At 41.4% G+C, this 27,992-nt stretch overlaps 2 protein-coding genes and 1 long non-coding RNA gene across 8 annotated transcripts in view; 2 read left to right on the plus strand and 1 right to left on the minus strand.

The window, feature by feature from the left end:
* MAML3 (mastermind like transcriptional coactivator 3) overlaps positions 1-27,992 on the plus strand; it is a 436,667-nt gene that overhangs the window by 216,703 nt on the left and 191,972 nt on the right. The gene's annotated exons all lie outside the window — the stretch shown is intronic.
* The window catches only part of NDUFC1 (NADH:ubiquinone oxidoreductase subunit C1), an 829,703-nt gene that overhangs the window by 189,112 nt on the left and 612,599 nt on the right, over positions 1-27,992 (plus strand). The window contains exon 1 of one of the 6 annotated variants that reach the window (XM_050790279.1): positions 4,650-4,659. The exons of 4 other annotated variants lie outside the window; for them this stretch is intronic. The gene's annotated coding sequence lies outside the window, so the exon portion shown is untranslated. Of the gene's footprint in view, positions 1-4,649; positions 4,660-14,296; positions 14,307-27,992 lie in introns of those variants that run through there. One more of the 6 variants, XM_050790282.1, reaches the window with a different exon arrangement.
* On the minus strand, positions 4,295-7,080 carry LOC126954631 (uncharacterized). Its single transcript, XR_007725670.1, has 2 exons — positions 5,846-7,080; positions 4,295-4,815 (listed from the first exon to the last, which is right to left on the minus strand). It is a non-coding gene; the product is annotated as an uncharacterized LOC126954631 (long non-coding RNA).

Genomic DNA, 27,992 nt, shown 5'->3' on the forward strand with positions numbered 1-27,992 from the left:
TTAAATGTATGCAATTTTTATATGCCGATTATGCTTTAAGGAAGCTGGAAAAAAATAGCAGAAAGCACAAAAATAAATTATAAAAAATTTAAAATCTAAAACCCCACAACAAGCAAAAACCAAACCAAACCAAAAAAAAACAAAACAACACAAAAACAACAACAACAAAAAAACCCTAGAACAGCTGAAACACTTGAAACACTGAGGATAAGTGTTAGATAAAGGAAGCCCTATTTTTCTTCCAAGAAAGAAACAAACCCAATATTTGATGTGATGGATTTATGATTTTACCAGGGAAGAGAAGGAGGGCAGGGAGTTGAGGGCTTATTAAGATACTGCCCAAGTAGCTTCAGCTTGGTGAATATTAAGCTTACTGGGTATTGTTTGCTGAATATATTTTTATTGCTTAAATCTATTTCACGTATGTTATTTATTTATAACTTTAAAGATAATTTAATATATAAAACCTTCTCTGCTGAAACGTGGGTATTAATTTCCAAGCATCATTTATTGCACTTATGGCTGATGGATTGTTATGAGTCAGAACTAATAAACTTGTAAGGATTAATAGAATATCAGTCCGGAAAAAAAGAGAGGTGTCTTGATGGTTGCCATGTAACTGCATCTGCCTGGAAGGCTGAATTACATGAGAAGTCGGCTGTGCTCTGTGCCTTGCTGAGGAAGGGGGGTGATGGGCAGTTGGGGAGAGCAGTAAAATGGATGATTAATACCTTCTAATTGAGTGGATATTGGCAGCCGTACGTTGCCCAAGACATTAAGTAGCTGGCAAACTGATATCTTTTGCTAAACATGGTTATACTCTCATGGAAGTGCCTGTTGTGTAGATTAGACAAGGTGATGCTAAGGAAACCTGGCTTTGTTGAAACAAACCAGGCACAAGATTCAACAAGCAGAAAATTACTCTATGCCTTAGGGTTTATTTTCTCTCTGCAAAAAGAGAATCTTGCACTCCATGTATGTTATAAAGTGTTGTTAGGGCAAAGAGGTTTAGAAAAACAACATCAGCAACCCACCAGATTTCGTTGACATTTAGGGAAGAATGCTTTAGTGGTCGAGTTTGGTTTTTTCCTTACTCCCTTGAGGAGTACTCCTTTGGAAAGCTGAAGTCCCTTAACTACACATGCTTTTGAAGTCAGGGGTGGAGACAGCCACATGGTTCATATTGGCCTTTCGATGGGGGTAGAAATAAGAGCTGAAGAGCCCCGTGGACATCCTCACCCTCTTTCTGAGGGGGCGATGGGAGAGAAGGCAGCCAGGAGCATCTGCTTCCTGATTAATGGAGAATGACATCACCGCCGCATGCACAGCTGAAAACTCGGGTCAGGGTTGTTTTTTGCACATGTTAATCTTTATTTCCAGTTGAGAAGAGAATTGCCACATTTTCACACACCCTCTCATTTCCATTTTATTTTTCTCCTTTTCCCCCTTTTCTCTCCCTCCTCAACACACTCACAAGTATGCACATTCATGTTCACTCACACACGCCCCCCCATAGTCACACACACTTTTACATTCACACGTGCATATACATTCACATATTCATAAATACATCACACACACACATTCACATATACTCAGACACGCACTCACAAATATTCATAAACACATTCACACATTCATACTCACACATGACATTCACCCATACACATATTCACACACAACACACTCATTCACACATTCATATGTTCACACATTGACACACAAATTCACACAATGTCACAGTCCCACACACATTCATATACATTCACACACTCATTCACATAGTCACACACTCATAATCACATACACTCACAGATATACACATTCACACATAACACACACAGTCACAATCCCATGCACTCACACACTCATTCACACACATTCATGCACAGTCACACACTGAATCACATACACTCAGATATACACATTCACACACGTTCACCATAACACAGTCACACCCATAATCCCATGCACTCAGACACACTCCCACACCCTATCCTTTTACTTTGGGATGCCTCTTTCCTGCTGGGCTACTCCTGGTTTTCAAACAAAGCCCCAGGCTGACCTCAGGAAGCGGAAGGGTTCTCTGGGTTACGAGCTGCCTGTTACTGTAATCATTTACTACACCTGAAGTTTGATTGGCCAAATTGGATTAAATAAATATTTAGCAGGCAGAAGCTGTCCTGACTGTGAACATCAAAGGAGTGTGACAGACTCCACCATGTTGCTGGCATCAGGCCCAAACAGCGTAGCCGCCCCGCCAGCTTTACTCACTCTCAGGATATAGGCCTTGAGAAGCCCAGAAAAAGACGTTTTTGTGGTGCCGTCTTGGTGAAAATTTGGAAATATTTAAGCAAATTCACGTGCATGAGAAGGAGGCTTTTCAGTGTAAAATGCATTACGTGTTGGATGTCTCCCCATCCTGCCCTGTCCCCACCCCTTGTTCCTATTTGGAAGATGGTTTGGGTGTTTTAGTCTCTTGACAGCAAGTTACAGAGTAAGGAACAACAGCGCCCCAGTTTACCTCAAAGGACAAAGAAGTTGGCTCTAAGGATGCTCATGGGCGGGCTCTGAGTAGAAAGAGCCAACCAGGGAAAATATAGGGGCGAACCCCTCCCTCCAAGGGGCGCAGATTCCATCTATCATCTGTCTTACCTGTGTGGCTATGTGTGTGTCCCTTTCTTTTCTTCCTTCCTTCCCCACTCTTTCCCTCCTTCCTTACTTGCTTCCTTCTTTTCTCTTTCTTTCTTTCTCTCCACATCTCTATCTCCTCATAGAAATTTCTTAGTTTCTTGGCTTTCGAATGTGGCTCATCCCCTCCCTTGGCCTGTCTTCTGTGTTGCTGTCTTTTAGGTTCTGCTGCCACAGCTAACTGTATCTGTTTCTCTGTGTTTCCAGATAAACTTGGGAGGGTCAGAAGCTGACAGACCAAGCTCATTTTTCAAGCCCATCTGTGTCATACAGAGACCACGGGCTTTCCTTGGGTTGGGTCCTTCTACCTGGTTCAGTCAGCTGTGAACAAAACTTGTGAAATTTGGTCGTTTTCCTTAAAATGGAGATACGAGAGATCACCATGGCTGGTGTGAAACTAGTTCTGTATCTGATTGTCTTTTCAATTGTTTGTCCATCAAGTGAACCCACTCTAAAGGGACTTTTGGTAACATTGTTCCAAAAATAAAGATCATTAATTAATTGTACTTATTTGAAATGTATAGTGATTTTAGCTTTTTGGTTGATATCTCCTTGGACTAGCAAAGACTTGGTTCAAAGATAGTGTCTATTAGTATAGAGATGAATGATCTCTAAGGGGGGCATTTAAAACTCTTAACAAGCTATTTTCCTGCTCCCCTCAAGCACTTTAGAAGCTCTCATTTATATGTAAACAATCAATATGCTAATTGCAAATAAGCCTTATCTACTTATTAAAGCACTTAACTGACTCCAAGTCCCTGTTAACGAAGCAATACTTTGTTCACCTTAGTTTGAGGTACTGCATAATCTTGAGATCAATGAAACTTAGTTTCTTTGAAAGTATTTTATAATATTTTTCCCCACATGATGACATCCTTCCATTCCAGTTCAAATTAGGTGATATAAAAAGATTACAAGATATCAAAAAAAAATCAAGATAACAAAAACTTATAAACCATCGAGGAACTAATGTAAAAGGTAAGCAATGAAGATCTGAGAATAGGAGAAAGATACTGTCCCTGTTGTGAAAGTAAGAATTGAGTACCTTTTATTTGCATGATGTTTTTTCTTACAAAAATTTGGGCAAAGAAAGCAGGCAAAAATACTATTCAAAGTAGTATGCAAATCAGAAAATTATTTCTAAAGTACTTTTTTTCTTTTGAGACGGAGTTTTACTCTTGTTACCCAGGCTGGAGTACAGTGGCACCATCTCGGCTCACTGCAACCTCCGCCTCCCGGGTTCAAACAATTCTCCTGCCTCAGCCTCCCGAGTAGCTGGGATTACCAGCTATCATGCCCAACTAATTTTTGTAGTTTTTTTTTTTTTAGTAGAGATGGCGTTTCACCACGTTGGCCAGGCTGGTGTCGAATTCCTGACCTCAGGTGACCCACCCGTCTGGGCCTCCCAAAGTGGTGGGATTACAGGCATGAGCCACCGTGCCCGGCTTATTTCTAAAGTACTTTTACAAAGTTCTTTTTATTCTCCAGAAGGGGAGATTACGGAAGGAGACTGCACGGGAGGATTGTTGAGCCTGGGACAGAAGTTTAGGCAGAAGGAAGACAAAGGCTTCTGATGAAGGGGATGCAGTCCATCCTCCTAAGCTAGTGTCAGGAACTTTAGTATAGTAGAAAAAAAATCAGAGGATACGATCCAGAACATCAGACATCATATTAAAGCATAAAAACCTAATTAAATATTACTTAAAATAACATGGAGTAGAAAGCATTTTAATACATCCCTGCAATTTTTAGATGGTACAAGGTAAGAGGAAGAAATGACAGTGGGAGACCTGTGGTGTCCTAAGTGTGTGGTTCATTTTAGTTGCAAGAATGATAGACTTGCTTGGGCTACCACATCTCTCATCAGTGAAGGTTTACGGAAGGATAAATGAGGTAGCCAGAAGAGGAACGTAAAAGGAAGAGCTGAACTGCAGAAGAGCGAGGCTGTGCAGCGCCTGGGACTTGGGGCTTGCTTTAACGCTCTGCTGGCGCCGTCTTGAGATTCTTTATAATTTTTGATCAAGGGGCCCTGCATTTTCATTTCACACTGGGCTTGCAAATTGTACCGTCAGTCCTGCTGCAACCAGAGGTTCCTTTCCAACAACTTGGGACACGAGCCATAACCTTAGGAGAAAGAAAAAAACACGGACTCTGCATTGCTTCTAATTCTTCTACCCCACGTCTTTTACCCGTTTTTTTTAAGAGAACTAAAAATGTACCTATAGCAGTCTTTCTCATCTCTGTCAATATACAGAGCCTAATGGCCAAGCTTGAAATGCCTATAGCAGTGACAGAGCCTTCAATTTCCTAACTAGAAACTTAAAAACAAAAGAATCATGAAATCAATTGGTAACATAAGAACCAAAGGAACCAACATAACATGTAACTGATAAATAAGTACAGATGTCTAGTGTCATGTTACTCCTCATTTAAACGTAAGAAAGAGGGACTAAGAAGAGGGTACCTGAGAGCATAGAGACCAGGGAAAGTGGCGACTGAGGGGAGAGTGTGTCGTGGGAGGTATGGGGACAGTGCACACGGGTAGAAGATGATTACCACGTCACAGTTTCTGCCTCTACCTATTCCTTGCTACTGTGTTTCAGTGCTTGCATTGACCCTTCAATCCTGCCAACCCTGCTTCCCTTAATTTATAAAGATGTTTCTTAATATGGCAGCTTTGTAGTGAGGGAACTTAATTCCTGGAGGAGTAGCTGTTTAGTATCTTCTAAGCTGCTGAGTTCCCTGATGGCTGGGACTGTTCCTCTTCGTCTTTGCACCATCAGCCCGTCTTTGTGCTAGTGAAGCCCAGCGCACAGTCTTCATCCGCACCTTTGTGAACTCAGTGTCCACAAACTCTGCCTGGAAATGCATTCTGGCCATGAGCATCCTTAGATTTTGTAGTGAACCTCTTCTTGAGTGTGATTCTTTTGACTCTCCTGAAGAAGAAATAGTTGGCCTCCATCTTCCACGTGGTACTTTTTTGTCCTGAAGAGGATAATTAAATAATGTCTTTGTCTTCTTTTCTGAAATGAAAATTATCTCTGATTCTGTGGGAATCGTGTCTGTTTCAGGAACCATTGTAGCAGCTTTGTTCTGTGAGAGCCTTTGGGGCAGGAGAGATACTTTGCCTAAAATAAGGCTTGAAGTCACTCACCTTTACAAACGGGAAGATGGGAGAGCAGTGGATGCAGGAGTACTCAGCGAGGACCTATTGCCCTTTGGGGCAAGGCTGGGCATCCACACCAGGCTTCCTTATAGCCATGGGTCTGCAGTTCCAAACTCCTTCCCAATCGAATAGAAGAAAAGTTGCTTGCTCTTTTTCCCTCCACTTCTATCCTTTCTGTTGCCCTATGACGTGATTAAGTTGTCTATCACCCTGCAAACAAATGAACACATTTAGCTTTTCCTTTCCTAATAAGAAAGATAAGAACATGATAAACAGAGACTGTGGCACGACAGCAGTTGACTCGCCATTGCTTCTTAAGCCTGAAAGACAGATAGTCTCCGGCAAGCACAGCCTCTGCCCATATGTTATGTACCAACTAAGAAGTGTTGTCATGATCGGATAGATGCTAGTATATTTGAGTTTAAGCTGTTCCCTGCGATAAACTGCATCTGAATAGTGATACAACATTAATGGAGTAGCAGTGATGGTTCCATTCTAACTTCAGTGTTCTAAAACTCCCTGGTGACTGAAGTTATATGGTTCTGTTGTAAAAGCTCCAGAGTCATAATGGATAAAATGGGGGCAATTTCTAGTTTAGAGAGTGCTAACTATCTACCTTCAAAGAAAATACTGTCTGTGGTGATTATCAATGCCAATGGCTAACCACAATCACAGATAAATTCAATTTCATTAACATCTAGAAATTTCGTTTTGCTTCTTAGTATGGTTTTCTCCTCTGGTGAAGACTTCCAGTGCTGCTAAAAAGTAACAGCATTGTTTGATATAAAGTCTGATTTTTCTCTCCTTTTTTGTCCACTCACAACAGAGCACTGAAATAGTCACAGGAAAGTGATCTATCTCAACTCTGCATTTGGGGGACTATTGAACACTTTCCCACCGTCTTGCTTATCTCCTAGTTTCTAGCTCTGGTTTTTAATATCTCCTTTTGAAATCCAGAGGTTACCTTTGACTCTCTTCTTGCTCTTACAAAATTTGTTGTCAAAATTGATTATGCTCATATGCTCTTTACATCCCCTCCTCTTCACACCTTTTGCCCTTGCCCCAATTCAGACCCTGTCGGATACTCTAAACTATTTCAGTAGCTTGCAAATATTTATCTCCTCCAAAGATCTTTTCTATCCCCCAAATCCCCCTCCACTCTGAGTCCCACTGTGTCACTCCTGACAGGTCACTTCTCTACTCACAAACTTGCAGGGGCTCTCCAGGCCCACCAGACAAGGCCACATTCCACTGCAGCCAGCTGTTCATTGAGCTCTGGGACCCAGCTGCCCCCACGTGCTTCCCTCACAGGACCCAGTTCCTCCCCAGACACAGCTTTTCTGTTTCCTTGGCATGCCTTGCCTTACTTCTGTTCCTTTTTGTGCTTTTATTCAAGCTATTCCCATTTCCTTGAGTGCTTTCCCCTAATCTTTACAGATCCATATCCTGCCCATCCTTACAGATCCACAGCTTCTCCATGAAGCCTTTCCTTATTTTTGCAATGGGAGTACATTTCTCCTTCCTCTACACTCCCAGAGCGATTTGTTTGTCTCTCCAAACAGTCCTTACTCTCTGTATTCTTTTGATATGTTTTCTGGTAGCCCATAAACTACCTGAGGGCAGGGGCTAAGATTCATTTGTGTTCCACCCAGAGTTCTACCCCAGAGCCCACGGCCTCCAGCATGGTACATGCCAAATTAATATTTTATAAATGAATAAATCCATTTCCAAATCAATCCATGGATGACTTTAGAGCTTATCATTAAATATAACTATCTTCTAAGTTAAAGGAGGGTAGTAGAGGTATCGCATTTATGGAGAAAAGTTATGGATACAGAAAGGAGAAGGCCAGCATGAACCCTGTGATGTTGGATTGGAATCAGGCTAGCAGTAACTCATATGTTTTGAAATGTACGTATACACACACACATACACAGACACAGACACACAGACAGATGTGGAAATATAGCTGTATGTATATAAATGGGTTAGCATACACACATGTATTACTGAGCTCTGTCGATAAGGCCTAAAACCAACAGCCCAGTAGCAATAAACTCACTCAGCACCTGTATCTTGTTTCTAAACATCATTGTCCAGTAAAAGGAACAAAGCCACCCTGGCAAGCAGTTGATTCCAGGGTTCAGGCAGGGCAAGCACAAAATAAACCTGGAACATCTTAAAGTGCCAGTAAATAAGGAAACGCACAGAAAAAAGATATGGGCTTGTCAAAAGGACATAGGAGTCCACATAAATGGTGTTCCTAATGGCCAAAGACAGAGGAATTTGAGCAGCTAGATAAAAAATGATAGCATTGGATTTTCACCCATAGAATAAAATAATATCCAGAAGTCCATAGTTATATAAATAATTTTAAGAATAAATAGGAGAGAAGGGACAACTCTTGAAGTAGAATTCCAAAGAATACATATAAAAGGAAAGTGGAAAACAGAATCACCATTGGGGAAATACCATGGTAATAACTGTTACATACAAGATTCACAGATTGATGCTAAAATTAGTGGGCAGTGATTTGAGGAGAAACGGAATTTGCGTAGTCTCAGCATATCTCACTTAAAATGCTTATTTGCTACCAAGGGAAAAATTAAGTAACTTTGCAGTGGAAAAACCAGCATATACCACCCTAACCAAGTGATCAAATGAAACATCACATAATAAGACATATTGACATCATGAACCCCTTTACATGATATACAAAGAAAGACACAACATCCTTTTTATAGTATTCTTGCTAAAGATACATAACCTCATTCCAGTCATGAAAAACCATTAAACAAACCATGTGTGGTGGCTCATGCCTGTAATCCCAGCACTTTGGGAGGCCAAGGTGGTCGGATCACTTGAAGTCAGGAGTTTGAGACCAACGTGGGCTACACAGTGAAACCCTGTCTCTACAAAAAGTACAAAAAGAAAGAAAGAGAGAGAGAGAGATGGAAGGAAGGAAGGAAGGAAAGGAAGGGAGAGAGGGAGGGAAGGAGGAAGAAAAAACTCATTAAACAAACACAAACTGAAGGATATTCTGCAAAATCATTTTCATCAGTTCTCCTCAAAAGCGTCAAGCCCAAGAAAGGCAAGGAAAGACTGAGGAATTGTTATGGCCTGGAAGGCAATACTTCTCTATGGAGAAGTAACAACTAAATGCAATATGGAATCATCCTGAATAGGATTCTGAAACAGAAAATGACAGTGGTGGAAAAGATGGTGAAGTTCTAATGAGGCCTGTAGTTTAATTAATAGTATTGTATGAATATGAATCTCCTGTTCTGGATAATTATGCTATGGTTATGTAAGCATATGGTTAGCATTGAGGGAAGTGGTATAAAGGATACAAGCTTTGTATGCTGCAACTTTTCTGCAAGTCAAAAAAGTTCAAAGTTTAAAAAAAATTGCAGGTTTTAATTAATTACATAAACTAAGTCATTAATATGGCAGGCATTTCTTTTTTTTTTTTTTTTTTTTTTTTTTGAGACGAGTCTTTCTCTGTCGCCCAGGCTGGAGTGCAGTGGCGCTATCTCGGCTCACTGCAAGCTCCGCCTCCCAGGTTCAGGCAATTCTCCTGCCTCAGCCTCCCAAGTAGCTAGGACTACAGGTGCCTGCCACCATGCCCGGCTAATTTTTTGTATTTTTAGTAGAGACAGGGTTTCATCATGTTAACCAGAATGGTCTTGATCTCCTGACCTCAGGTGATCCACCCACCTCAGCCTCCCAAAGTGTTAATATTACAGGCGTGAACTGCTGCGCCTGGCCCTATAGTAGGCATTTCCTTAACCGAAAAGGACTTAAACTACCTTTAAAGAAAGTCAAGCAGTCAGATATTATTTTTATTCTTTCTATACACGACTTCTTTCCATGCCTTACATCTGTTGTTTCCACTTGTTTATAGATACATGGGTCTGACAGCGTGAGCAAAACCCTTTTTCCTTCGGGTCAAATAAACAGAGCATATGCCTTCTCAGTATATGGGTGTTTGGTTTTTGAAGCTGATGCAGCTCTGTCTGAATCCTCTGTTGAGGGCAAGATGCAGACAGCAGCATGTCCTCCTTTTTCTGGACCTTCCCATCACCCTAAAAAGTTCTTTGAGCAGGACCATGGGCTGCCCTCCTTGCATCTGGCATTTTTCCATCTTTCTCTTTCTTTTTGCATTGTGACTTGGCAGATTGCTCAAGATTTTCAGTTCCAAGTTGACTGGACTGACATCCTTCACTTCTTTTGCCTTCTATACATTCTTCTTTTCCAGTGAACCAGTCAACATACTTTTTATAAAAAACTTTTTATTTTAGAAATGTTCAAACATACAGAAGAGTAGAGAGACTATAACAAAGTGCTTGTCAGCTGGATCTTAACCAGACAGGTACCCTTTCCAAAGAAAGGCAATTGTGACTACCTGAAATTAGATGTCATCAATGGTGAGGGTGAAAGTGGAGCACTAGCCCCAGTTTCTATCATTCTCTCACCCTTATTTTTATACTCTCAGTTTTTGGACAACACCTTGTTTTTTTGGCCACTTTATCTTATCAAGAGTACAGGGACTGGGGCCGGATCCAGTGGCTCATGCCTGTAATCCCAGCACTTTGGGAGGCCGAGGCAGGTGGATTGCCTGAGATCAGGAGTTCGAGACTAGCCTGGCCAGCATGACGAAACCCCATCTCTACTAAAAATACAAAAATTAGCTGGGTGTGGTAGGGGGTGCCTGTAATCCCAGCTACTCAGGAGACTGAGGCAGGAGAAACAGCTGAACCCAGGAGGCAGAGGTTGCAGTGAGATGAAATCGCACCACTGCACTCAAGCCTGCTCGACAGAGTGAGACTCCATCTCACAACAAACAAACAAACAAACAAAAAGAATACAGGGACTCACTCATCCTCTCTCCACCCCTTGCGCATTGCAGGTTGAGGTCCTTTCTGGGGATGGTTAATGGAAAAGGAACCTCTCTAAATGTTTTGCTTAGGGGTCCAAAATGTAGTTTTTGCTCAAAATCACCTTTTGCTCTAAAGGTCTCATTTTTCTAAAGGAAGCTGAAATCATGTTTTGCTGATTAGGCCTCTGTGTTACTAAACACTGAAGAAAAAAAAAAAAAAAAAGCTTAGTGAAAGGTCACCGAACCACAGCTCCTTCCATTGTTAATTTGGGTTTTTCCATCATCAGTAATGCAGATTTGGGAATCTCAGGTTTTATGTCTCACAAAGCATTCTAGTAATTTTTGGTCCTCAGGAAGTAATGAGCTAAATGAATACTGAAATGAGATCAAGGAAGCTCTTCCCAGAGAAGGTAGTAAATGAATAATAAGATGCTAGTTTCCTAAGGGGAAGAAAGAGATTTTTACGTCTGTGTGCAAGTAGGATATCAAAGTGCAAACCCACCCCTCTTGGAGAGAAGTAGTAGTTGGGAGTGAAGTAATGGAACATCTGGTTTGTTATTCAGCATAATCTGCCAGATGATGAAAGTACACTGTAGTATACCTGACTCCAATGATTTTAATAATCATTTAACAATTGTACAATAGGATATGACTTCTGTTTCATGTTGGTGAGAAGGATAGAATGCTATTTCTTGATCCAGGATAACATAATTCAAGATAACAGAATAACATGGAGAAAACATTTCGTGTATTACAAATTAGAAAAAGGGAGGAAAAGTTTTATGTAAATAATATGAAAGGTAAAGATTTCAGAGATAGTTCTTTATATATATGAGGGTAAAATAGCTTCTTAATATACACACAAAGAAGCAATCAAAAGAAGAATACCATGTCCATTTGTGATTGCCTCTACTCCGATCATCTCAGAATTGCTGTTAACAAAATAGTATCTTTTACCACATTTCTCCATCACTGGAATAGAATTTCCTTCTGTGATTTTATTATAATTTAGCCGCTATCTCTGGATTAGAATGACATTATAGAAGCGCAGGGATTTTGTGAGTTTCTATGTCTGGGGAGAGGAAAAGAGAATAATAGGTTGAAGAAGTTTGGCATTGGTATCACTTTTTTTATTCCATGGTGATATGTCAAACACTAGGAAGAGAAAAGAAATTAAAATGTGCTATTTCTGCTGAGTGGAGATGGGAGTGAGTTCATGCCTTACTGAGGAACAGACCTAACATTCCTACAGACTTTACAGTCGGAGATATAGCAGGGTACTATCAAAACAGGGTCATAGGGAGTCTCGTAAATGTATTGGTCTATCATTTTTTGCAAGGTTCTCTTCCTTCATAATAAGGGTAGCCAGTAATCAAATAAGTAGTTTTTTTTCCCCTAGACAAACCAGCAGACCTGTAACCAATTAATAAGGGCAGTAACTATGAGTTATCAAAAAAAGTTAATTATCTACCTTCTAATAAGCCAAGGAAACACCCTAATATTTTTAGAAAGGTTTTGATCACAGAGGTTTAAAATCTTTAAAAATTGTTTTGACATTTTTATTAAAAGGTGTACACACACACACACGCAAAGACTACCCTTTAAAATATGTACATGTAAAACTTAAGTAGAACACTTTGCTTCCCGATATGCAAGACAAGCGAGGCATTTATCATAATTTTCAGAAGGGGTTTAGAATGCATTTATCCATATTTCCAGGCCTGAGATAATGAGGCTGTTCCATGAAATGTTAAGTCAAGAAACTAAGGAGAACACAAGAACCAAATACACTGTGTGTGTATAATATATGTAAAATCATAATACCTCACCTGATGTCAACAGTTATGGGCATTGAAGATGACAGTCCTCTACAAGCTCTCGTGACTGGTCCCAGTCAGTAACAGAGGGAAGTGGACAGAGTGCGGTGCCCCACTGCAGGGTGGGGCGGGTAGAGCCTTACTGTTTGCTTGGTGGAGCTTCCATCGTCTGGATCCAGGGGTGTGGGAGCTGGAGTTTCTCTAAAGCTGGTGCAGTAAGAAATACAAAGTCAAGTCTAGGGTACAAGGCCAGACCCTCTACTGTTCCAGGGACTCTCATAATGGGCTGGTCTAGAGACCCTGTCAGTGTGCTTTTATAGTGAATACTTTTCAGTGTGTTACTTATCCCTCTGGCACCCTATCATGAGCAGAGCTCCCTCCCCGTCTCAGCACTGGGGTGCAGGGGATCCCATGAGATTTCGGATCTACCCGGCACCCCTGGAAGCACTCTGGCCTCAAACCCTTTGAAGGAACAGCTCTATCCTTACACGCATTAGATAGGCACTACTGCTGGCCAATGCTGACAGCAGCCCTCCGCTCCATCTTGGCTGTGTTCCCTGTGCCAGGAACCTCGGGAAATAGACAAGGATTTGGCAAAATTCCTGGTGAATGGATGGCACCACGTGAGCATTGTGGGTAGCATTTCTCTGTGTTGCCAGACACATACATTGCTGCTTTCTCACTCTTCCTCGGGAAAGATGGGCCATTTTGGAGCTGATTTTGAAATGAAAAAGAAGGAGAAGTAAAAGAAACCTTAGGCTCCATATCTTTTCATATCCAGAACTTAAAAACAGAGGGAACGATTCACTTTTCCAACTTCTGCTTCTTGGGTGAGAAATACATGTAAATCTTGTGTCTAATTCCCCTGATTTTTCAGACTTAGCTAAGGCAGAAAACCAATCCATTGCATTATCGACTGGTATCATTAGCTTGAGGTTAGGGACCCACCGTTCTCTCTGAAGCAGGCCTGCCTTCTTCTCTCTGCCTGTATGTTATCCCTCTATCATTTTTGCTCTCTCTCTCCATTGCCTTTGATATGGTAATGATCTTGCACAAGAAAAGCCATTTTTTAAATATGAGTGCTTAAGGAATTGAAGGTGAGCAAGAAGGTGGAGGGTGTTAAGAAGGACGGCAGTTTGTCATTAAAAAATAAATAAGTATACCCCTTGGAATTAAAAAGCAAGCAAGCACGCTGAAGGGAGCAGAAGGGGGAGCACAGGCGGGTGTCTCTCCAAACGCAGGAGACAGTATTACTAACAGGCTGGCTTAAAGCCCTCTTAACAATGTGCACTTGCTCTCCCTAGCTCCTGGATTGATTTCTCTCTGCCCCCACAGACCTGGCTGCAGTTAAGCCTTGTGTCCTCCACGTGATGCTGAGCCGAATCAGATTTTCCTTTTAGTTGTTCGATCAAATTTTCCTTCCTAGAGCTTAGAAGGCACACTTGGGACCATATAGTAATTGCCTCCCCACACTGAACTGCTGATACCTTTATTGGATTGGCATAGGGTTTCAGAGGACTGTGTTTAACATGCAGTGAGCCGCAGCAATGCAAACAGCTCCAGTGTTTAAACAAGCATCCGTTAGGCCAGGAAACAAGGCAGTGCCAGCCCATTTGGTGCTCTGTAGTACTGGCAGCCTGAGGTGAGCGGGGCAGCCTAGGTGCTGGAGTGGGAGAGGGCAGGCTCCGGGAGAAGTGGAGGAATTGTAGTGTCAGAGGAGGAGCTGATTCTCTCTAGATTTGCTGAAGGGGGGTTGGTGGGGAGGGGAGAGAGAAGTGTTGTGGCTAGGGACATGTGCAGAGCTCATTAATATCTCATTATGTTAGAATTGCAGTCTCCCCACAGATCAGCGTTAACGTTGGCAGTGCCAGAGGAAGGGCTTTGGGAAGCAGCAGCCCCCCTCCCTCTTTCTGCAAGCCCCAGCAAGCTCCCTATGCTTGTTTTGCACTGAGGGAATGGTAGTGTTGAATTTGTGAAAGAAGACTGTGAGAAAACCCCACAGGAGCAATAGTGAGCAGCTCAGGAGAGGTATGAGACTGAAAACTATAGTTTGTAAATAACAAAGTGACCAGCTTTCACATGTGCCAGCCAGCCATGCAGAGGGAAGGAAACTGACCAGAAGCTGGAAAGGAAAATTGTGGAAGTTAAGCACAAGCCACCTGGAGTCTGGATGTGAGTTGGAGGTCGTGTCAGGGGCAGTAGATAGGCTAGATCCAGATTCAGACCTCGATTTTCCAGAGAATGTGCCACTGGCCCACTGAGTTTGTCCAGGGCTCCTGGAGGCTCCCTGGAGTCTACCAGGGCAAGTAAGGTGGACAGGAGAAGGGGGCAGATGAGGAGGAAAGAAAACAGAAGAAAGAAGGAATCAGCCAGTGGGATTTGGTGAGACGGCATTTTCAGCTGATCCCACCTGCCCATGTTGGTGTGAGTGGAGCAAAGGGAAGATTCTAAAGCAGAGAGAAGGTGGTGTGCAAGGGCCTGTTCTTCAGGTCTGACGTAGCTGAACCCAAACCAGTCTTTATCCCAGAGATTAAATCTCCCTATGTGTAGCCCTGGCCCCAGCTGGACTCCTGCAGTTCACTCACCCCAGACAGTCATCCTGGGGACTCCGGGACTGGGACTGGGGCCTCCTGGGAGGAAAAGTTGGAGCCATGCTCTGTAGAAATTTCAGTCTCCCTGCAGACACTTAATTCTGCTCTATTAAGGATCAGATGTCTCCGTCTGCCCTGGACAAATGTGTGTCCTCCACTAATGAAAGGTGGTTGATGGCCACTTTAGTGAACAGTTATGTAACAGGATGTACCAAAACACAACGGTGTGTGCATATTGTATTATAAACGTCCCTTAATGTAATTCATACTAAAGTTCTTAGAGAATATTCTTTTTCTGCCTTTTTGTTTTGCGGAGTTCTTATTTCTACCTTAGAATATTCTTTCTGTGGATTTTGGCATTTGGCTTCCACTTCTAGCACCAGTGCACAGACACACCCGCACAGATCCACAGAAGTGTTGCTTGTGTGGATACACAGCCAGTCCTGGGCTCAGTAAGCAAACAAAGAAGCATGTGTCCTTGGTTAATATCATATAAAGTGACAAGGCCACAGTTTGCAAGCATGTTTTGTGAAGACCCTTCTGGTCACACTTTGTTCCAACTTAACACAATATTCCATTAAAATATGGATTATTCATTAACTTACAGAAAGGCAAAAAAGTGAATGTCATTGAAATCTCTGTTCCCTTTGGAAAAAAAATAACTGAAGTCATTAGTCGTTAGTTTGTTATGAACAACAGTGCTTGTAATGAACATTTAAAAATAAATGTATTTGATAATCGCAACCAGTTTATTTAGGTTAGAAAAACAGTTATGACATACAAATAGTGCTGAGAAACAAATTTAACAAGGCTTTTTTACAGCATGGCCTCTATAGCAAAAATAGTAAGATTCAGCCTGATGTGTATTAAAATCTATTATTCTTTTGACTCTGCAACTTCTCGTTTGACTTATCAAACAAAGGGAGGAAACAGCTCAACTGCCATAATTTCATAGCCAAATAGAAGAAAAGTCTACCTCTTGTCATTTACATGACTTTACCAAGCTTCATCCCATGAAAACAAATGAACAAACAAAAATGAAGACTCAATAGTTATAAATAGTAAACTAGACCTCTAGGGCTGAACTCCTGTGTTCAGCTGCACCAGGTCCCTGTTGTGGGATGTTCCACATTCCATGAAGTCTTGGCCTGTTTTTCCATGTACTGTTCGCCTCCCTCAGCTCTTCTCAGTGACAGGAGCAGAATCCACGCAGAGATTCGCACTTCTGCCTGTCATTCCCAACCTCTGAACTTGTCCTTCGTATATCCCTTTGCTTTCCTTTCTAAGAAAGAGAGAAGGAAAGTTAAGTTCCATCCAAAACTTTCTACATAAAAAACTTATGACATCCAAATTGCCCATTTGAAGAGAGAAGGATAGTGATTCAGCAGAATTACAGTTCAAAATAAAATGGGATTTAACTTTGAGTTAAAAAGAAAATGTGAATTCCTAGCTCCTTTCAGGCATTTGCCATGAATAAAACTTTAAAGTGAAATATCAGAAAATCAAGGATGAGATGGGACTTAGAGAGATCCTTCATCCCCCTTCCTCCCCCTTCTTCAATGAAGACCATATCTAAATCATCCCAGATGGCTGTTCTATTTTTAAAGATCTCCAGAAAAGGAGATTCTACCACCTCCTCAGTAACTCATTCCAGCATCTCTTGTTCCTCACTGCCAGAATATTTTTTCTGAGAGCCCTCAGAGGAAAAAAGACACACTATCCTAGATTTGGGGACCTGTAGTATTTCTCTTTAGGATTTAACCCCACTGTGCATAGAGGAAACTAAGAGACATGAATAATGGCCTTCTCTCTCCAGTGAAAAAGATGTTTTTTCTCTAATATTTGGCTTTAAGTTACATTTATGTGCTTCTTGGGGGTCAGTCCAAAATTCTCTTGCAGGCCTGCGGTATGCACAGTACTCTGCTAGGTAAACGGAGGCAGCATTCAGAAAGGATTCCTGCTTACATTCTAAAGAATGAGGTCACACTCAGCTCCAGAGCCACCTACTATGCTGGACAGACATGTCCGTGTAATGACTTATTCTTTCATTCTTTCATTCCAAAGATACATGTACTGACCACCAGTCGTGTGCTTATCTCTCTGCTAGACACTGGAGACAGACACATTAGTGAGCAACACAGACTAGGTCCTTGAGCCAACACTCAAATGGGAGAAGACAATACCAAGGAAAAAGAAAGAAACAAAATGATTATAAATTGTGATCAGTGGTGTGAAGAAGACAAAACAGAAGGATGCGATAAAGTACAAGTGGGAGGTGCAGCTCACTGAGCCAGGGTGGCCAGAACAGCCTTTCCGGGGAGAGACGTGAGCTGAAATCTGAAGGATGACAATAAGCCCAGCAAGGAGCTGGGAGAAGCGCCGGTGCAGATGCAGAGGAGGGAAAGAGCCCGTAGAGAAGCCAGCACGGCCGCCTGGAGTGTGGTGGTGGAGGGGAGACGGGTATGAAGGAGCTGGGAGACACCAGGCCATCCAGCGCCTCTTAGGCAACTTTGACTTTAAGAGAAACGGGAGTCTGTAGAAGGATTTGAGGCAGAAAGACATACTCTGAAGAATGTGTTTCAACAGTGACTCTGGATGCTGGTGGAGAGTAGACTGGAGAGGCTAAGATGGGAAGCACGGCTAGTGGAAGAATAGCGCAAGAGTCCAGGCAGGGAGCAGGCAGGGGAGACTCAGAAAAGGTGACAGATGGAAGGTGTGTGTGCTGGCCACACAGACACAGCGTCTGAACATAGGTGCACCCCATTTTAAGAAAACAAAATAAATAAAAATCAAAACTTAAAGAGAAAGTCTGATTATTCCCTTTATAAAGGGACTCACCTCAAGTATCTATTCTGTAAAGGAAGATGTGTATGGGTCTTTGACTATAAATTTTAATAGGACATATAAAACCTTAATAGACAGATCATGGAATTAGAAGGAATCGTAGAGGTCATTTTCTCCTACTTTCCACCCAATAAAGAATCCCCTTTGCAAATCCCTGACAGATGAACATGTAGCCTCGGTATGAAAACTTCAAGGGACAGGAAGCTCATTAGCCTCACAAGGCAGCCCTTTCTATTTTGAATCTCTCTAATAGTTTTTTAAAAGTTTCTCCTTATATAGAGGCTGAATTCTTTCTCCCCATTACTTGCATCCATTGATCTTAGTTCCATGTTCTGGAGCTACATGGATCAAATCTAATTCTCTTCCTACATAGCAAACCATTAACTTTTTCAAGAGGAGCTGTGGTGTTCCCACTCCTCAACTCTCCTCTTTCTCTAGCAAAATGTCCTCAGCTCCCTGGCCTCCTTTTCACTTGACATGGTTTCTGGGACCTTCTTTCCCCTGATGTTGCCCTCTTGCTGCACTGCCACCTGATGAGAGTGATAATTTCAGAATGGAACTCAACCCTCTAGATGGCTTCAGTGCAGAGCATAACTATGTCTCCCTGGACTTGGAGAGCATACATATATTTACTACAACCTAGAATTGCAAGAGCACATGGCTTCAAACTTCAAGGAAACCAAAGCTGCTTATGAGAAAGGTTTTCCTGCCTTAAATACAAGACTTTACAGCTAGACCCACCAAATCTTGCTACTGCTAACCTATAGGAAAGTGGTTCTTGAACTTTTGGAGAGTCATGGGCCGCACTGAGAATCTGAGAAAAGCTTTGGACCTTCTCTTCTGAAAAAGACACATACCCACAAAATTCTGCATACAATTTTCTAGGGTTCTCAGAACTCTGGAAATCCGTTTTTATGTAAACCTCCAGTTTAAAAAGTCAGCATTATCAATGTCACAGAACCCTTGTTCTGTCATCTAAGAAATGTATATCTGCATTATCTCTATATTTTATTATAGTATTGTACAGGAGGTTAAAGAACACTCACTAGAAAATCCCTACAAGTCACTATAAAATTGTTAACAGGAGGGAAAGTTACAAAAAGTCTTCAAGTACCATTGGTAGATACATTTGCTTATGTTACCTTATTTAATCCCTACAACCCTCTTCTGAACCAGGCAATATTAGCCTTATATTATGAAAAATAGGAAATGTAAAGCTATTAATAAAGAAAAATAGAAAGACCTGGGTGAAGGCAGTGGCTACCGAGTGCAAATTTTTACAACTGTAGCAATAGAACCGTGGTTGGTGGCCCTCTCGACTTTTAAGTGCTGAGGCCATGGCCACCTGGAGCACAGCATACATGCTTATGAGCAGGATTGGTTTCCTGGGAAATGTGTCCTTATATTGGTGCTTCAGTAGTGATATCCCTGGAAAGTGGTCACCAATAGGACTGGCCATTACCATAACCCCACACAGGTGGCCTGCTGTCGCCAACACCATTCTCTTCCGAATCAGGCTGGCATTGGGTTGGTGGCCAATGTAGAGTTATAACTCAGCATCTCAGTAGGAGAAATGTTCTGAGAACGGCTGAAAGAACAACAGCCTTTATAGGAGATCCAGTTTCAGAGAGTAACTTCTTATGTGCCAGCCAACCATGGAGGGGAGAAAGCAGTTCTGAGGATGCCTTCCTTTTTTTTCCTATCTCAGGAGCCAGGCTGTGGAATAGTTTGGAAATGAGAAACACATTTTATTCACAAGTGGTGAGGCTTGTAACGGAAAAGCACAGGCTTTGGAATTCAAATCTCACACTAGCTATGTGACCTTGGGCAATTTATTTAATCTCCCTGAGCCCCAGTTTCCTCATTTGTATAAATGATGTTTATTAACCTACCTTGCATGGTTGATGTGGGAATTAAGAGAAAAGATCTTGAATTTGCCTGGCATTTAGTGGATGCACACACAAGAAAAGCTTGCTGTTTGCTGATAACTTTAAGGAGTGCATAAATGGTTGGGGCCAGTCTGAGTAGCAGTAAATTTGGTTCACCTGTGTTAGCAGGCTTACTCTGGCTTGGACCCGGATTCCAGAGGGATTCCGGAGGAATTCCTGTCCCCATCCCTACCCCTCGTCACCCCAAAATTTTGCTTAAGATAACAAGGAGGTCAGGGCATGTTCACTGTGAACCCCCCTCCATACAAGGTGCCATGTTATGGTGGGTTCAGAGGAATCCTCTTGCCCCCGCCCCCGCCCAATGCTGTTCAGCCACCAGCCTTACAAGGGATACTAGATGCTTTCGTACCTTGGATTCATACACACAGGTTTCTGAGATGAAGCTGTGTGGTAACTTAGCCATTAATAGATCTCAATCATAACCTACGCGGACATTTCTGAGAGAATCCTTGGTTAAACAGTACTAACAGCAGAACTAAATACTGGTTAGGGCAAGTTCTACCCATGTAGGTTCTGTGAGACTCTGTCTGAAAGTTAGGTTTAAACATAGAGATGGGGCCAGCTGACCTCATCATTCTGAGTCATTAGATGGAGACTAGACTTGGTCATCTCCCTTTGCTAATAAGGAAACTGACATAATTAACTGAAGGAAATTAACTTGGATAATTTTGCAGCATGAATCTGCTTCCAAAGAGGAGTTGGTTTTTTTCCCTTCCTGTGAGCTGTTAATTCAAGAGGCTGTGTTAACCTGCTGCTGTTGCCAACTGACAAATGTAGTATTTTCCTGATCAGCCTCTCAAGCCTTTTCCCTTGCTCCTCCAACAAGAGAGAAGAGAAATAAACTATCCAGAGTATTTTGCAACATGGGAGTCATTTGCATGTCTTTGTAATATGGGAGTTGAATACCTATTTTCAGTAAATATAAGCCTCCCAGTTGACTTAAGGTAATTGAATGATTTTAGATTTATTGTATATGCCCTTTCTCCTTAGCCACTGGTTTTAAGCAGGCATAAAATCATATCAGAAAAAACAAAAAAACAAAAAAAAAACCTGACTTTCGATATTCAAGTTGGCTTATCTGAATTAAAACCAAAATATGTGGAAATTGGGTTATCCACTCCAGACTTGGATCCCTTTGTCTGTGAAACCTCAAAGTCTCCAGTGGAGCTGAAGGTAACGTCTTTCTTCAGGTGACACTCTGGGGCGATTCTGGGGAAAAGAGAAAGATGTGTTTGACTTTATTCCAGTTGGTTTCATCTTCCTTTTTAATTGATTTTTGTCCTCTCCATCATTTTCTCTCCCAATTAACTTTGAATTTCTCTCATTTAGTTCTAGCTATTTGTTGTAGTCGGGTTTGGTACATTTGGGTTAGGCATTTTGCTGTGTTCTTTTCTTTCCTTGCCATTAGTTTAAAGGAGGTCTAAGCTCACAGTGTAGCTCTATTTCTGGAGAGACCTGCCACCTTTACAGGATTTACTGTGGTCATTTTCTTTTTTTTTTCCTCCCCACAATATGGTGCTTTGTGAATTAAAATCAAGGTTCCTGGGGCTGGGGATAGGAATAGGGCAGGAGAAGCCTAGCCACATTATAATGAATAATAATAACTGTCTCCCTCTGTTGTGAGCTCTACCAGGCAGACTGTGTCTTATTCATCCCTAGCTTCTTACATAGGTCCTCGTGTAGAAATGATGCTCGGTGAGTGTCTGTTGAATGAATGAACTAATTTTTGCTGAGCCCTTTATAATTTATAAAGATGCTTCACATAGTAACATGGGGTGATTGTTTTTAAGACCTTCGCAAAACCATTTCCTCCCTCATTTCATTATGATTGTGAAATCGCTTTGGAATTTTGGAACTGTGATACTTTTACTGTATGCCTTTCATAAAAAGCCAAAGTCTAAATGCTTTTAAAATATATATATGAGGAGCTGTGGAAGGGAAGGGAGGAGGGAAACAATTTGTTACTGGATACTTTTCTTGTAAAAAAAAAAAAAATTTTAATGTAGTTATCACTGGATGTTTTTTCTTTACAATTGCAGTTCACAACCCATTTCCTCCTCTTTTACTAGGATGAAGGTGAATTTTAACAAAACAAGAAGTATTTTAAAGGAAGAGAGCAAGTGGGCAGCAAGGAAAAGCTTTGTGTTTGTTTTATGACTTGTGTTTTGACTTGGCAGATGTTCAAGGTTATTCTGCCTAACCAAATAATCCGCACTGCTTCCATATCAGCAATAGCTGAGCGACCCTTCCAAGGGGCGTCCGCCATAGTCTTCTGTTGAGACATTATGAGGGACCTAAACCCATATCTTGCACTGAAATCAGTGGCAACTCTGACACCCCCACAGCCCCTTGGTTCTTTGGCTCTCACAGCCATTGCATGCCTGCCTCTGAGAGAGTCACCCAGGAGCACATAATAGACAGCTTTTTCTTAGATGGCTTCATCTGTTTGCAGTCATCACCAGACCATTAATGCTGTGTTTTCCCCCATGAAACTCAAATGTAAAAGTAGGAAAATAATTGGATTACTGTTATCCAAAAATCATCGGCACGTAGGACAAAGACCGAAGTCAGAAAAAGAAAAAAGCAGACAGATTTAGAAATTTTAAAAATTAGATAGGTCTTTGACTTTTATGGGTGAAGTAAAAGCCATACTTAGGATTATAATCCATAAAAAAAAATTAAGGGGCAAATGTAGGTGACATAAAATCCAGAACTTCCAGATAATGACAGCACTAAGGCATTACTTGTACACAACTACTCCACGTACTTCTGCCCCAGGATACTGAGATTTTTTTTCTCCCCTCTTGGTTCTTAGAAGCATACAATTGAGTGTGTTCATATGCATGCCTCATTTATGCCTGGAAAAGACAGAAAGAAAACCCTTTAGTAAGGACTTGATTCAAAATATGTATTACATTGACTTATTACCTACATTATCACTGTGTGTCAGGAAGCATACTGCTCACAGGTGGGATGCACAGTAATTTGGAAATACTCATTTGGGCCTTGGCAGAGGATGACCTTGGCCTACTGCGGATTCATGCCCTGTGGCTATATTAGTTCCTAGAGCTGCCATAAGAAATACCATAGACTAGGTGGCTTAATACACTAGAAATGGATTGTCTCACAGTTCTGGATGCTCGAAGGTAAAAATCAAGGTGTCAGCAGGGTGAGTAGGGCCATGCTTCCTCTGAGACTCTGCAGAAATCCTTCCTTACCTCTTCTTGGTTTCAAGAAGTTTGTCAGCAGTCTCTGGCATTCCTTAGCTTGCAGCTGCATAACTCCAATCTCTGCCTCCACCGTCAAACGGCACTCTCCCTGTGTGTCTTCATGTCTTCATGTGGCTGTCGTCTTGTAAGATGATACCAGCTGTGTTGGGTTTTGCCTGTTCTACTCCAGTATGACCTCATCTTAATGAATTTCATCTGCAAAGATCCTACTTCCAAATGAAGTCACATTCCGAGATACTGAAGTTTAGGACTTCAATATATCATTTTGCAGGGGAGGACACAATTTGACCCACAACAGTGCCTATACTTCTGCTTCAGAGGTCAGAATGTTTCCTGTTTTCCTCTAACGGACTAGCTGCACGAAACCATTTACTTCTCTCCTCAAGCCTTTATTTTTTCCTCCTTAGCAATGTTCTTCCTTGGAGATGATAACCTTTTGTCAAGGTCATTGAGAAAAGAAAGACAATTAGAGCCAAACTTCTTTGTCTCCACCTCTCCCCATTCCATCTCAACATATCTCTCTCCCACATTTTTTTTTATCATTCTTTTGATGGCACTGATGTGCCCTTCTTCATAGTCTCAAAAACAAACACCTCTATGGGAATGTAAAATGATGCAGATACTGTGGAAAACAGTGTGTCAGTTTCTCAAAAAATTAAAAACAGATTTACCATAAGATCCAATATTTCTGCTTCTGGATAGTTAGCCAGCAGAACTGAAACAGGTCTACAAGAGATATTTGTATACCCACATTCATTACAGCATTATTCACAATAGCCAAAATGTGGAGGCAATGGATGAATGGATAAACCAAGTGTGGTATGTACATATGTTTTAGTCTTTCCAGGCTGCTGTAACAGAATACCAAATATTACATGGCTTATAAATAACAGAAACTTATTTCTTACAGTTCTGAGGGCTGGGAAGTCCAAGATCAAGGTGCTGGCACATTCTTGTCTGGAGAGGGCCTGCTGCCTGGATCATAGACAACTGTCTTCTTACTATGTCTTCACATGATGGAAGGAGTGAGGGAGCTCTCTGGGGCCTCTGATAAGGGCACTACCTTTCATGAAGGATCCATGCCATGACCTAATCACCTTTCAAAGGCCGTACATCCTACCTAGTATTAATACCCTCACCTTGGGGGTTAGGATTTCAGCATGTGAATTTCAGCAAGGAGACAACCATTTAGACCATAACAAGATACCATGAAATATTTTTCAGCCTTAAAAAGGAAATTCTGGACTGGGTGTGGTGGCTTATGCCTGTAATTCCAGCAGTTTGGGAGGCCAAGGCGGGCAGATTGCCTGAGCTCAGGAGTTCACAACCAGCCTGGGCAACACAGTGAAACTCCGTCTCTACTAAAATACAAAAAATCAGCTGGGCATGGTGGTGTGCGCCTGTAGTCCCAGCTACTCAGGAGGCTAAGGCAGGAGAATTACCTGAACCCGGAAGGCAGAGGTTGCAGTGAGCCAAGATCGCGCCACTGCACTGCAGCCTGGGTGACAGAGCAAGACTCCATCTCAAAAAAAAAAAGGAAATTCTGACATGCTGCAATACAGGCGAACCTTGAGGACATGATGCTAAGTGAAATATTCCAGTCATTAAGAGATAAATATTGTATGATTCCACTTATGTGAGGTACGAAGAGTAGTTAAATTCATAGAGACAGAAAGTGGAGTCGTGGTTGCCAGAGTCCGGGGAATGGAGAGGATGACGAGTCGTTTCATGAATACAGAGTTTCAGTATTGCGAGATGAAGATTTCTGGAGGTGGATGGTGGGGAGATGGTTGTACAACAGTGTGAATGTACTTAATGCCACCGAACTGTATACTTAAAAATGGCTAAGATGGTAAATTTTCTCTTACTAATATTTTAACCACAATTATATACATCTGTATGCCTGTATTATACTTCTCAGACTTTCCAACACACATTTGCACTTGTCCTTCCTTCCTTAGTGTCAATGAATCCTGCTTCCTGACGTTCCTTCTCCTTCACACCCACTCAGAACTTACTTCTCCTGAAAAAACCTTTAACTTCACCCCATGATATACAACCTATGATACCTTTTTTCTTTCTTGCAACAAGATTTCATATACTGAAGAGTCACACCTAATATCTCCATTCTTCAGTTCCTAATATCTCCATTTGCCTCAGTTCCCTGACCAAAAACTGGCATTCATTTACAGTACTATTCTAGAACTGTGCTGTCCAATATAATAGCCACTAGTTGCATGTAGCTATTTTGAATTTATTTAAAAATAAATAACTCAGTATTTAAATAAATTTGAATTTAATTTAAAAACCAGTACCTCAGTAGCACTAGCCACATATCAAGTACTCAGTAGCCACATGCAGCTAGTGACTGAGTACTGCAGAGTGCAGATGCAGAACATTTCTATCCTCTCGGCTCTGTTGGACGGAAAACACTTCTTGTGCAAGAATTCTACTCATCACAGACATCTGGAGGGCTTATTAAACCACAGTGTTCTGGGCCCCACCCTCAGAGTTTCTGATTCAGAAAGCCTGGGGACTGACCGATAATTTGCATTTCTAACAAGTTCCCAGGTGATGTTGAGGCTGCTGAGTGTCATAGATGAACCCGCGCTCAGCTTCTCAGTGAATTACTTGGTTACCAACCTAGTGGTCTCTTAGTTCTCATTTCAAAGCTGCAACTGATACTACAAATTTGACCACAATTATTCTTCTTTGTTTTGTCCTACTTTCTTGATGATGTTTTATGTTGATCTCTCACCAAGACAATTTTTTTTATCTCTTTGCTGACTCCTCTCATTTAATTAACAGGACTCATTTCCAACTATGCATTTACTTTCTTAGGGAACTTTTGTGCTTATATATTATTCAGGCAGACTCACATGTATGGCTGGATGCCTCTCATTTCTAAGGCCTTATCTTTTTTTTTTTTTTTTTCTTTTTGAGACGGTGTTGCGCTCTGCGGCCTAGGCTGGAGTGCAGTGGGGTGATCTCAGCTCACCACAACCTCCACTTCCTGGGTTCAAGTGATTTCTCCTTCCTCAGCCACCTGGGATTACAGACATGCACCACCATGCCCAGCTAATTTTCGTATTTTTAGTAGAGATGGGTTTCACCATGTTGGCCAGGCTGGTTTTGAACCCCTGACCTCCACCCACCATGGCCTCCTAAAGTGCTGGGATTACAGGCGTGAGCCACCACACCTGGTTTAAGGCCTTATCTTTGGGTTTGTGGGGTAACTATATTTGGCTATACCCCTGCTCTTGAACAGTATGATGTTAAAAACTAAGCTGTTCTGTGTCTGCCCTCTCTGGCTGGTGAGTTGATGCTTCCCAGGTCTTTGATAATTGTTGCTATGCATTTCTTTCAGTGATGTTGAGATACGTGCATCAAAAGCTCCATGGACGTGTCGAGTATTATATATACCTGTTCATTAAACATTCATGCAGTTAGAGAAGTCACCACTGCAGAGGGCTGAGTAATTTCCTTAATGCTTTTCCTCGTGGTGGCCAACTGTTTTATAGACCTAATCTTACTAATCCTTTCCATGAGGTATAGTAGAGGTCAGATGTGAATATGCCTATTTTCAAATTAGGAATTGAGGTACAGAAAAGTTTAAAAGAGTGATCAGAGTCACAAAGCTGGTTCTACATCTGCCAAGGAACTCCAGTTTGAGTGCAGGAGTCCCATGCTAAGCCCCAGACCTCCATGCAAACCTCCAACTACTAGAGAACAGTAAGCTTCCAGGTTTAAAACATAAAAAGAAATTGCTAAATGTGATTCAGGGCGTACTACACATAATGTATTTCTGTGACACTTCATAGTAATGAGATAATTACCATGGGTACAGTATTAGAGTATACATATTCTGTTAAGTTACAGCTGCAAGAAATCAGTAATGACCATTAATCATTCCATGTTCATTCTCTGCAAATCTCAGATCGAAGTTAAGCTCAGAGTTCCAACAAACCTAAGACAAATTTTATAGTCATCATTTCTGCTGTTTACATGAAGTTTATGAATACAATAGACTCTCCCTAATTTAAACTAATTTGGGCAAACAGCTGTCTGAATTGAGAAGAATGTGAATTGAAGTATGGTAGTAAATATATACTGCATGTGATATATTTAAAAGTAACAACAGTAATTCAAACTAGACTGTTGAACTGTTAGTAAATAAACATCCTTGGGAAACTACTTAAATATCTGAGAAGAATTCATAATACATGTATCAATTGCTTATTTAAATTTGAGTCTGAGTTCTTGAGTTTTTGAGACTCATTTCTATATTAAGTAGGTTAAACATTCCCCTTATAACCTTTATTGTACCTATTCTTTTACACAGTAAGCTCTTTTTTTTGTACATAAGGATAAATATTCAGTTGGCCCTTAGCCAAGTTACAGCTAAATGCAAAATTAGCAGGAATTGAATTAAGCAGGTTTTACTACACAGTGTATAGAAATAGTGATAGACAAACTTATTCTTTTCAAAATCAGGACTTAGTTACATATTTTAGAAGAGAATATGTAAACGTATGGTTTACATAAAGTTAAAAGGAAATCTAAAATGTCAGTTTGTTCATCTTCCAACTATACACAAGTAAACCTAGAGAGATTATAAAATTCTGGGCTGTTAGATCTATAGGGGACTTTAGAGCTTCTGTCCAGGGCAAAAATGGCAGCAGAGCATAGTCAACTGACTTCCAGAGAGGAGACAGCTTGGCCATGAGAGACATGATTCTAGGTCCCAGAGCCCCTGACTCTAAGCTTACGATAGGTCCACAATCCATCTGCTTATTCTAGGTAATACATGCAATGTGGACACCCA

Source organism: Macaca thibetana, chromosome 5 (assembly GCF_024542745.1).
Source record: "Macaca thibetana thibetana isolate TM-01 chromosome 5, ASM2454274v1, whole genome shotgun sequence".
Taxonomy (NCBI): Eukaryota; Metazoa; Chordata; class Mammalia; order Primates; family Cercopithecidae; genus Macaca; species Macaca thibetana.